Here is a 10817-nt window from a genome sequence, read left to right as displayed (position 1 = left end):
TATTGTTTTCTGGTATCTGTTGAAGATGGAAGTGAAAGCCACTTCCCCTTCCCCCCACCCCCCAACAGCATTCAGACCACCACACTGTCCTCATCAAATTTGGAGGATTTGTTTTGGTGCTCCCATTATGGCTAAAATGCTCTATAGACAAATACTACTTCTATGTATAGCTGATATCTAGGAAGCAGCACATGAGATCAAGAATGTGGATGAAGGACAGCTCCTAGAATGTTTTAGATTTCTTGTGAAAGAAATACAAAGAAAAAAAGTGAGATAATCCAGTGAAAAAGTGCCAGAATGGATCATTTTATGCTCTTATTATTCTCTCTGCATCAATTCACTTTACATAAAACTACCATGAAAAATTAAAATAATATCAAAGTATATATCTTATGGTTTCTTGCCCATTCCATTGGGAAATAAAATCTTAACATTCCTGTTATCCTTAACTATGATGCAGCTACTGCACTATAAGAGATAGTAACTTAGATAGAAAACTTTATCACTGAAATTCTCTTCAAGAAATACTATCAGTTATGGCAAGGTCCAAAAGTTTAGGTGTTTAGTAAGTTGGTGGGTTTTAGAAAACCCAAAGTGGTTCTCTAAAAAATTTAATATCAACCGAATTGTTGTTAATCAAAGAGATCATGAAAAGAGATATACAAATTAAACATTTGCCTGAGGTATTGGGAACTCAAACCCAGCAGCATTGTGATAGTGCATGAAAAACAAAGGGAAACTTACCACAAGCTAAGGCCTTAATTCTTAAAATATATGCTTAACTTTATGCACCCAAGTGGTTTCATTAAACCCAATGACAAGTGACATGTACAAAATTACATGCATTTGCAGGACTAAGGCCAAAAATACCAACAAAAGGAAGGATGACTGGTCATTTTTCAGCTCTAAACTAAGTGAAAGAGCTAAGAACAAACAACACAAAAGGTGTAAAATTATGTTTTGAATCTTAATTACATCTTGGATTTCTGAAGTAATAGCAGCAATTCTAAGGATATTTTAAAATATGGACTTTTAAATGTCCCATTCAGCATTCTAAGATTCTTAGCTACAGTTTTCATAAGATTTTGGATGCTCAACTTGAGACACTCAACGTAACTAGTCACTTCTGAAAATCTTGATCGTGGGGTTTTTAACTTCTTACTATGTATAAAATTACAAAATCGTAACATACCTCAAGAGTTTAGCGAGTCCCACCCCAAGTTGGCCCAGGCCCCCTAAAGAGGAAAAGAGAGATTGTAAAAACAAAAGCCAAGTCAAAGAAAAGATAATGATATCAAAATATTGACTGTTACTTATGTGTCCTTATAGACCAATAGAAGTTCAAAACTTAATACTTCAACTACATTGTTATGGGAACCAAGATAGAAGTTTGTTTACACAGAACTAAGAAACTTAATGTGCTGTTTTAAGAGAAAGGGATGCTTTTACTATAGCTCTAAAATAAACTGGCCAACAATACTGCAATATAGTGCTAATCCTAACTGGGGGCATCAGGTACCTCTGCAATACAAAATAATACATAATAATAGTAGATCTAGAGAGATGATGAATACTCAAAACTCCTGGTTGTTTACATGGAATTTGTAGACGCTCAGCAACTCTCAGGATCAGGCCTCAGTAGAAAAAAAATGACTGCCAACTGAGAAACAAAAATAAGAATGAAGTCATTAAGTGATGACTAACCTGTAATTAACACTCGAGGATGATCAGTCTCTGAAAAAGATACTGAATGAAAGCTGGCATCTGAGGTCACCTGACGTGGTGAGACACCAATACATCTAACTGGCACAATGGAAGTCTGACATCCACAACCGGGACTCTGTAGCAACTGACTAAGGGTTCTGCTCAAGTTCTTTACAATTGCCATTTTTGTCTTAAATATGCTGTGAGAAGAGGGAAAGTATTAGTCACAAATTATTCTTTAAAAACAAACAGAGTTTCTCAACATTTAGAACTGTGTAGAACAGTCTGCATTTAAGGAAAGTTTTATGCAACCCCAGTTCTGTCTGAAGTACTGAAACCTGAACCAGTGCCATGACCTGCTCTATGCAGCATATGAAATAGAATGAATAAGGGTAGCATGAGCATGAGCAGAAAATATTCACAAGTATAAAGAGTCCAGTGTAGCAGACAGTGAGAACCCAGGGTGGTGTCATTTCAACTTTCTGCCTCAGTCCCTTTTGTGGTGAGCATCAGAAATCACGATTCCTACAGCAAATGGAGGCACAAGCTCAAAAACCAACAGTACCTACTACTATGACTGGAAGCTGTCACTACATGGGTTAAATGGATACATTCTAGAGCTTACCTAAAGTCAAGTCAACATTAAAATTCTCATGGCCTAGCTTTTCTTAACATTGCATCAAGAAGAAGCAATTACATCAGTGGAAATTGCAGTAAATCAACTGTGGAACCTCACTGTCCCCAAACACACACTATTTACAGAATGAATGGAACCAGAGAAGCAAGCAAAAAGCAGAATGATTTAGTATACATAAGGTTTCTGTTTCCAGGGTTTATTAAATCCCTTTTTTCAGTGTTTTTTTTTTTTTTTTTTTTTAAAGCATTTTTTAGTTTTATGCAGATGTGCAAAATTGGGGGCTTTGAGGGAGCTCCCGCTTTGAATATATGGTAATAAGTAACATACCCTAGTATGCTTTAACATAATATTGTTTCAAACACTACGTTAAAGCACACTAGGGAGCCTTTAGTGCACACTAATAGGATCTACATGGACCAATTAACATGCAACACATTAGTGAACTAAATATCACCCCCCACAGACTGCATTATTGCTCCCTGTAGACAAGTCCTTAGGCACAAGATACCATTTCCAGTATTTTTCTGGTGTTTAACAAAAATCTGTTTTTATTAGGATTTTGTGTCTTTATTGGCTAAAGCCAAAAATCAGAGCCCTATTTATAGAGTCTACACAATTAACCTAATTGCTTTACAATCAAATACTGTTTCATAACAAAAATGGCACGCAGTGCATGTAGTCCATGCTCAATTAGAGGCCAGTCAGAGAGAGAGTTGTCTATATCTAGGGAGGAAACAGGGAGGGAGACTGAGTATTGTAGCCTTCTTTATTTACTTGAATAGTTAATATTTACTTGATTAGCGTTCACCTCTAGACAAGCCTCAAATGCGAGTTATTAGATGGCAGACCCCCAAGAAATAACAAATCTTTATTACCCTTGTGGTGAAACCCCAATCAGAAGAATAGGTACATCCCAGTTTCTACTGTCTAGTCATCCTGTTCTTTCCAACTATGTTCTGAGTGCACCCTCTCGTATATCATGTTACACTAACACCCATTTTATCCTATGCTTATTCATAATTAATTCACCCCTTTTCTCCTTATTTGAACTTCCACACTCCACTATTTAGGGTCCTCACTTTTCAAAGGTTAATTATCCACCTATTTCACAATCATTAGCATTTGTGTCACTAGTTGCTATGGCTTTACTGTGGTTAATATTTATGATTGTCAGTTACATATGCTCCTTAAAAGTACCCTAAAATATCAATAACTTGTTTGCAGTTTCTTATTTCATCCTAGTCAACTGATTTACTTCATTTGTTTATCACCAGTCTTCAGTCTTGCAACATCGCAAGGTCACTTCCATCATTTACTTATGTCAAGCTACACTTGAGCCTTTCCACTCATGCTTACTCCCAATATAGGTCCTTAGGCTAGGTCACTACTCTCAGTGCAGCAGAAGCCACCCTTTTAAGCATTACCTGAAATCCTACACATGCTACAGCAAGTATCCATTACATATCCATTCTGAAATTATACTTTGTTTTAATGAAAAATGTTGAGTTAAATCACTGAAGCCCTTCCCATCTCCCTCCCACACATCCCAATTCTCTGCCAGACAGGTTGACTCAGAGTAACCTCACAGATGGTTTTATAGATGCTATTAAAGAGGACTTCTCCTCTCCCCTTCTCTATGAACTCTTAATGTTTGTATAGTAAGGAACAAAAGGCTCCTGCTGGAAATTCAGACAGCAATCACTGTCCAATACAGACTAACACGGCTACCACCATGAAACCTGTCTTAAAAACATTTCCAACACAACCAGTTTCCAGCAAAAACTGCATCATGACTCCAATATAAATTAGTAGCATCACTTAACAGAAAAGAGGCATAAAATAAAATCAATAAATTAATGAGGCACAAACTCCGTTCTCTCAATATCCAGGTCTTAATTTGAAAAGGCAACTTTGAAATCGGTTATTATGTTATTTTAAAGTCACCCGCATCACTTTACCATTTAAAGTAATTAGTAGTTTTGAAGATGGAAGGTGCTAAGTATTATTACGAATGTAACAAACTCCTTTTTTCAGGTAGCCTTCTCTATCCTGACCAACCCAAAGAGAAAATATTCTTGTCTCATTTCAAATGTCAAACACCTGTTGCCACCTAGATTCTCTGACAAGCTCCTCATCCACTATATTAGCTTGTGAGGGAAATTAATAAAAGAATCAACAATTTGTTCACTATCCTAATTAAATAAAACCAAAGAGCTTCTCCAAAGAAGTGTGTGTACTGAATTTTAGCATTTATTTTTAATAAAATGAAATGAAAAACATTTAAGATGATACAATAAATCAGAGTTGTTTTGCTTCTGTCTGAGCTTACCTCTTTCTTTCTCTTGGTGATTTAGCAGAAGGGAAAGGGGTGTGTGTGTGTGGAATTTATAGAGTCCTGCCTCTTTGCTAGGCCAATCAAAATCCTAAAAAGAGTAGGAGTTGGCCTGTACGTAAGAGAAAGGGGAAGAGGGAGGGAGGGAGAGATCAACAGCAATCAGGAACATCTAAGAATCACACTTGTTTGATTTAAGAGGTCTTCACCACATGACATACAGTGTTGTTTCTCAAATATCCTGTGGCCAACAAGGCTACATGTGGGTGAGGTAATATCTTTTACTAGGGACCCACCTCTTATGGTGAGAAAGACAAGCTTTCAAGTTCGAAGCTCGTCTCTCTCACCAACAGAAGTAGATCCAATAAAAGATATTACCTCCCCCACCTTGTTTCACCGGTGATAGGTAGAGAATATTGAAAATATGTAACAAGATTTCTTAGCTAAAGGGAGTATACAACATACGATCATCACTAAAAAAACATTTAAAGAGAATAGCTTTTAAATAACTGATAGAGCAAAGCATTAATAAAAAGCGAACAGGCTTGTGTTAAAAAGCAAAGCAGCAATTCAGTGCTGAATAGCAGGGAATTTCCAAGTTTTGTAATAAGATTGTGAAAAAGTTATGTAATACCCTCACAATTGACAAGAATTTAACAAGTTAATCTTTCAGTCTGCAATCCTTTTTCTGGAGTCTGACAAACTTTACATGTGCTGATAGGGTAACATGAGCACCTGTTGCTGACATAAAAGACTAAAACATGTTTATAAGTTAGCTGGCTGCTTTCCCCAGTATCAGTTTGGATTAGGGCTGTCAAGTAAGCACAGTTAACTCAAGCGATTAACTCAAAACAAATTAACTCAATTAAAAAAATTAATCACTATTAATCGCACTGTTAAACAACAACAGAATACCAGTTTACATTTACTATAAATATTTTGGATTTTTTCTACATTTTCAAATATATTAATTTCAATTACAACCCAGAATACAAAGTGCACAGTGCTCACTTTATATTATTTATTACAAGTATTTGCACTGTAAAACAGTTAAAAAAATAGTATTTTTCAATTCACCTCATATAAATACAGTAGTGCAATCTCTTTATCGTGTAAGTGCAACTTGCAACTTACAAATGTGGACTTGTAGGGTCTGAAGTTTTATATTGTTTTATTTGAGTGCAGTGATGTAAAACTTCTACATTTGTAAGTTGCACTTTCACGACAAGGAGATTGCATTACAGTACTTGCATGAGGTGAATTGAAAAATACTATTTCTTTTATCTTTTTTACAGTGAAAGTATTTGTAATAAAAATAATAAAGTGAACACTGAACACTTTGTATTCTGGGTTGTAATTAAAATAAATATATTTTAAAAATCTAGAAAAAATCCAAAATATTTAAATAAATGGTATTCATTTATTGTTTAACAGTGCGATTAAAACTGCGATCAATCACCATTTTTTTTTAAATCTCGGTATTAATCACAATTAATTTTTTTAATTGTTGACAGCCCTAGTTTGGATATTAATTATTTGTATAGTTCTCTAAGAAATAAGATAAGGGAACTTATGAGTTTAATTTGTAATAAGTAAAGTTTTTGTAAGCTTCAGCAATAAATTAAACTGGAAATCAAGCCCAAGGCATAAAAAGAAGGTCAAATCCCAGAACATAAAATCTCAGCTGTAGCTTCAGTAGGCTGTACAGCTGTTGTGTGACCCAGCTACGCTCATGCATACACTTATTTTAGAGGATGTTCATTTTACCAAGAATATACAGTGTCATTGGAGGAGTGGGTGGAAGAAACTCACCACAATCTGTGCTTTCACTATTAGAAAATACAAATATACTGAGAGAAAAGGACTAAGTGAGCTGGTGTGTTAAAGCAGGGAGTATGTGGGTGAACTCCACTAGTCTATCTCTAGGGAGGAGAGGGGCAGCTCTCCACTACTCCTTCAACCTCCTGGTCAGGCAGTAGAAAGATTAAAAAGGGGGATTTTGCTACCCTCACGCCCCCCCCCCCAATATCTAGCTCCCTGGTGCTTGCCTCTTCTGCTGCAGCAAGAGTGTGAAATGGACATGATTTTTATTTTCAGTATTATACATAGGGTTTGGAATAGTAGCAGTGAAAGAGACAGGAATCACAGTTCTAAATATGCTGCAGTTTACAGCTTTCTTTGTCAACTGCAGAGGCACAAGAATTGTTTCTACACACTTTGGAACACAGCTTTGAAGCATTAGGTCACATTAAGATTACCTTCATAACTACAGGGACCAGACACTGAATTATTTTAAAAGAACGTTTAAATTCTTCAGAAATTGATGGTTTAGTCTCTTTACTTTTGGTGAGACTATTCTTTTCTTGCTAGCTAGTATTTATAAGCCTTGAGTTACAGCATTAGGCTTTGTTCACTAGAGAAGTACCTATCTATTTTGGTATCTTTGTTAAGTTGCTTGAAGGTTATTGGGGTTTTTGTGTTTGTTTTTTGTTTCTGGAGTGGGTGGTGGGACATTCGGATAGAAGGGGTTTCAATGACCCATATCTAAAATCTACTTCTGGCCAGACTGGAAATTAGTTGGACAGGTTCATTCTATTCTATATGGTAAGGATGACACTATCACTCCATTTGACTGTCAGGGCTTGTCTACAGTTAAAACTCTACAGTGGCACAGTTGCGCCGTTGTACCGCTTTAGCATTGAAACCACCTACGCCGACAGGAGGGATTCTTCTGTCAGTACAGGTAATCCACCTCCTCAAGAGGTGGTTGTTAGGTTGATCAAAGAATTCTTCTGTCGATCTAGTGCAGTTTACACAGGGACTTAGGTCAGTTTCACTACACCACTCAGGGGTGTGCATTATTCACACCTCTGACCGACATAATTAAACTGATTTAAACTGAGTATAGGAGACTCCTACCGTACTTCTGCTCTGGAAGGATCTGTGAGTTGAGAGAGCTAATTACCATGGTTTCACCTACTCCTCTGCAGTCTTTTGCTCATCTGCTTGGGCTCTCTACAGCATGCCCTCAGCATGAAAGGAACTACAGTAGCGCCTTTCATGCCCTCCACCCCAACATGGGAAAGCAGCACTTGACCCGAAGTTGGTTGCTGAAAGCAAGGAGGAAAACTAGATTCCTTCAGTAATCAACTGAAGCATGATTTAAAAAAATATATATATATTACAGTAAGGCAAAAAGAAAACCTGTAACTATTTGCCATGTTTTTCATAAAAGCCCCACTGTCACTCAGGTCTGCTTTAGAAATTACAGCATACTTAAAGAATACAGAAATAACAAACTCATTTCTGTTGTCATGATGATAGGCCTAAACTGACAATTTACAGAAACAGGTATTTTTAAAAACTCAGAATTATTTCAGTCTAATCCATACAAGAAAACAGCATCAGACAATGATTCACTAAACTAGGTATGATTTCCCCCCCCAGGTTAAGTTCTAGTAAATGGATGCTTCTAATTACCTTCATGATCAAAGACTATAAATGCAGTAACTGCATGGAGTATTAAATTCTTAACCAGCAGGTTCCATTTTGTAAAATGCTGTTAGATACTTGGATGACAAGCACTAGAGAAATATTAAGTATTATTAATAATACTTATCTGTAAAGTCAAAGTCTCTAAATTGCCAGTGTTGGCATTTAGAGTAACACAAGTAACTGTCAGAATTAATCTAACTGCTTTTTTCCAGCTCTTTGGCTACCTTCCTTGTTAAGGCCGTGCCTGCTACATCCGTATGATGCCGCAAGCTTTTCACTTTAATTTTTAAAGCAATTTGAATCTTTCTAATGCCTTGGCATGGCGCATAAGAGCCAAGCACTGAGTTAACACTAGCCTTGACGAGGTGCATTTGGCAAGAGCCCCCGCTTATGCGGAGGCTGCAATGCACAGCCCGCAGCAGCCCAGCCACTGATTTATAGGTCTTGCTTCACCCTTTCAGCAGCTGCAGGACCCAAACGGGTTGGTGCAAGAACCTCAATCCCAGGCCAACCTGCCAACACAAAGACGACGTCCTCTTAACCCTTAGCGCCTGGGCCATGCGAAAGTGGCCCCAACTCACCGCCTGGCCGCTCCCCCCACCTGTAACAGGGTAGAACCCCTCGCACCTAGGTAGCGCTTTTCATCAGTACATCGCAAAACACTTTATAAAGGAGGCTCCTGCTAGAGCCCATTTCATCCCAGGGAGACTCCCAGAGCGCGCTATGAGCACAGACCCCCCCGCCCCTCACAGCGCCCTGGGAGCAGCAGCACGGGGGGGTGTGTGTGGGGGGGGGTAATTCCCTCAAGACCACGCACAGCTTGAGGGAACCCAGGAGTCCTGGCTCTCACCCCCACGCTGTAGGGGGATGGGAAGTGGGGGGGGTGTCTCTCCAATTCTCCCCTCCCCCAGTCCCAGCGCGTGCCCCCCTCCCGCCCAGCCGCAATCCGCCCCCCCGCCTTCAGCCCCCCCCGTTTCAGCCCCCGCCGGCGCTATTCGCGGGGAGGGAAGAGTAACTGCGGCGGCCACTAAACGCCGGCAGCGCTGGCGAGGGGGAGGGGGGAGAGCGGGGTCCCGGGGCGGAGGGGGGAGGCAGGCGGCTGTGAGGGGGGAGGCGACCAGCCCAAAGCCGGGTCGGCTCCGCTGGGGTGGGGGGAGGGGCGGACCCCAGGGAGCTGGAGCTGAGGAGACTCAGCAGCGGGTCAAACCCCCCCCGCCCCGCGGTAAGGGGTCGCCCCTCCCCCCCCCATTCATTCAGCGGCAGCTGCCCGGGGCCAGACCATCGTCTCCCGCCCCCGCTCCCGCTCCCGCAACGGTACCGACCCCTCCAGCAGGAATGCGATTGGTTCCGCCCGCTGCCTTCACCCCCCGCGCTGCAGCCCAATGGTACGTGGGCCAGGGGCTCGCGCCCGCCGCCGCCGCTGCTCCTTTATCAAGCCGGCTCGCGCGGCCCCTGAAGCCCTGCCCCCACCTGGCAGCCTGCGCCTCCTGATAGGCTTGCTGCTGGGAGAGGCGGGGCCAGAGTGCTACCATCACCTCCGCAGTAACCGTGGAGACCGGCCATACTGGGAAAGATTTAAAGGCGTCGGGCCGGTCTCTCCCTGCGCCTCAGCTTCGCACCCCCCGAGAGTGGGGGAGGGCGGGGTCAGCCCCGCCCTCCCCCCTGCGCTCCAAAGTAACATCTGGTGAGTGGTGATGTCATCAGGTGACGTCCCGCCATGACATCACAGGGCCACGAGGTTGTGCCAGAAGAGACATCATTTTGTGGCAAAAATGGGAAGCACGTGGTCAGGGGCAGAGCAGGGGGAGTCAGGACTCCTGGGTTCTTTTCTGTCCCCACCTGTGGGGCAGACAGGGGGTGCAGTTGCTAGAGCATGGGGTGATGAAGAGCTAAGAGCCCTGGGTTCTGTCCCCACCTCTGGGGTGGGCAGACAGACAGACAGTCAGTGTGGGGGTGGCTAGAGATCAGGGTGATGGGGAGCCAAGACTCCTAGGTTCTGCCCCCACCTGTGGGGCAGACAGGTGGTGCAGTCACTAGAGCATGGGATGAGGGAGAGCCAGGACTCCTGGGTTCTGTCCCTGACTTTGGCAGGGATAGTCATTGGAGACAGAGGATCCTGGTACCCATCAGTGGTATTACTCACCTGTTCTAACCCTGACACACAGATGGGACTAGAATACAGCTTTTTGAAAGTATATGCTGTTTAGGAGAGAGAGGAATAAACAGAAAGGTGGCAGGGTAGCATTGTACATCAACTAAAGAAATAAGAAGTGGTAGTATGGTCAAAACCGAATCGGTTGGGGTCAAAATCACCTTCGGGGAGTACGGCAAAAGAGGATCTGTCTGTTGGGATAGTGTTAGAGCAGGGGTGGGCAAACTACAGCCCACGAGCCGTTTTAAGCTGGCCTGCAAGCCGCACCACGCTCCACACCTTGCTCCGGCCTGAGCGCTGGGTCGGGGGCCACACCACGCGGCTCATCCCCGCTCCGGCGCTCCAGCCAGGGTGCTGGGTCGGGGCCACACCGCATGGCTCCCGGACACCAGGGCATGGCCCCACCCTGGTTCTTACGCGCTCCAATGGGAGCTATAAGGGTGGTGCCTGCAGACGGGGCAGTGCGCAGAGCCACCTGGCCACATCTCCACATAGGA

The 10817-nt window shown here is 42.1% G+C and overlaps 1 long non-coding RNA gene across 1 annotated transcript; it reads right to left on the bottom strand.

Moving 5' to 3' along the window:
- Positions 1-964: 964 nt before the first annotated feature.
- Positions 965-9550, bottom strand: LOC113408933. Its single transcript, XR_003370405.2, has 3 exons — positions 9491-9550; positions 1705-1904; positions 965-1235 (listed from the first exon to the last, which is right to left on the bottom strand). It is a non-coding gene; the product is annotated as an uncharacterized LOC113408933 (long non-coding RNA).
- Between the last annotated feature and the right edge of the window lie 1267 nt (positions 9551-10817).

The sequence above is a fragment of the Terrapene carolina genome, unplaced genomic scaffold, assembly GCF_002925995.2.
Source record: "Terrapene carolina triunguis isolate 2854851 unplaced genomic scaffold, T_m_triunguis-2.0 Scaffold27080, whole genome shotgun sequence".
Lineage (NCBI taxonomy): Eukaryota > Metazoa > Chordata > Testudines > Emydidae > Terrapene > Terrapene triunguis.
Note: the sequence above shows the minus strand (reverse complement) of the source record. Positions and strands in the feature narration are given on the sequence as shown.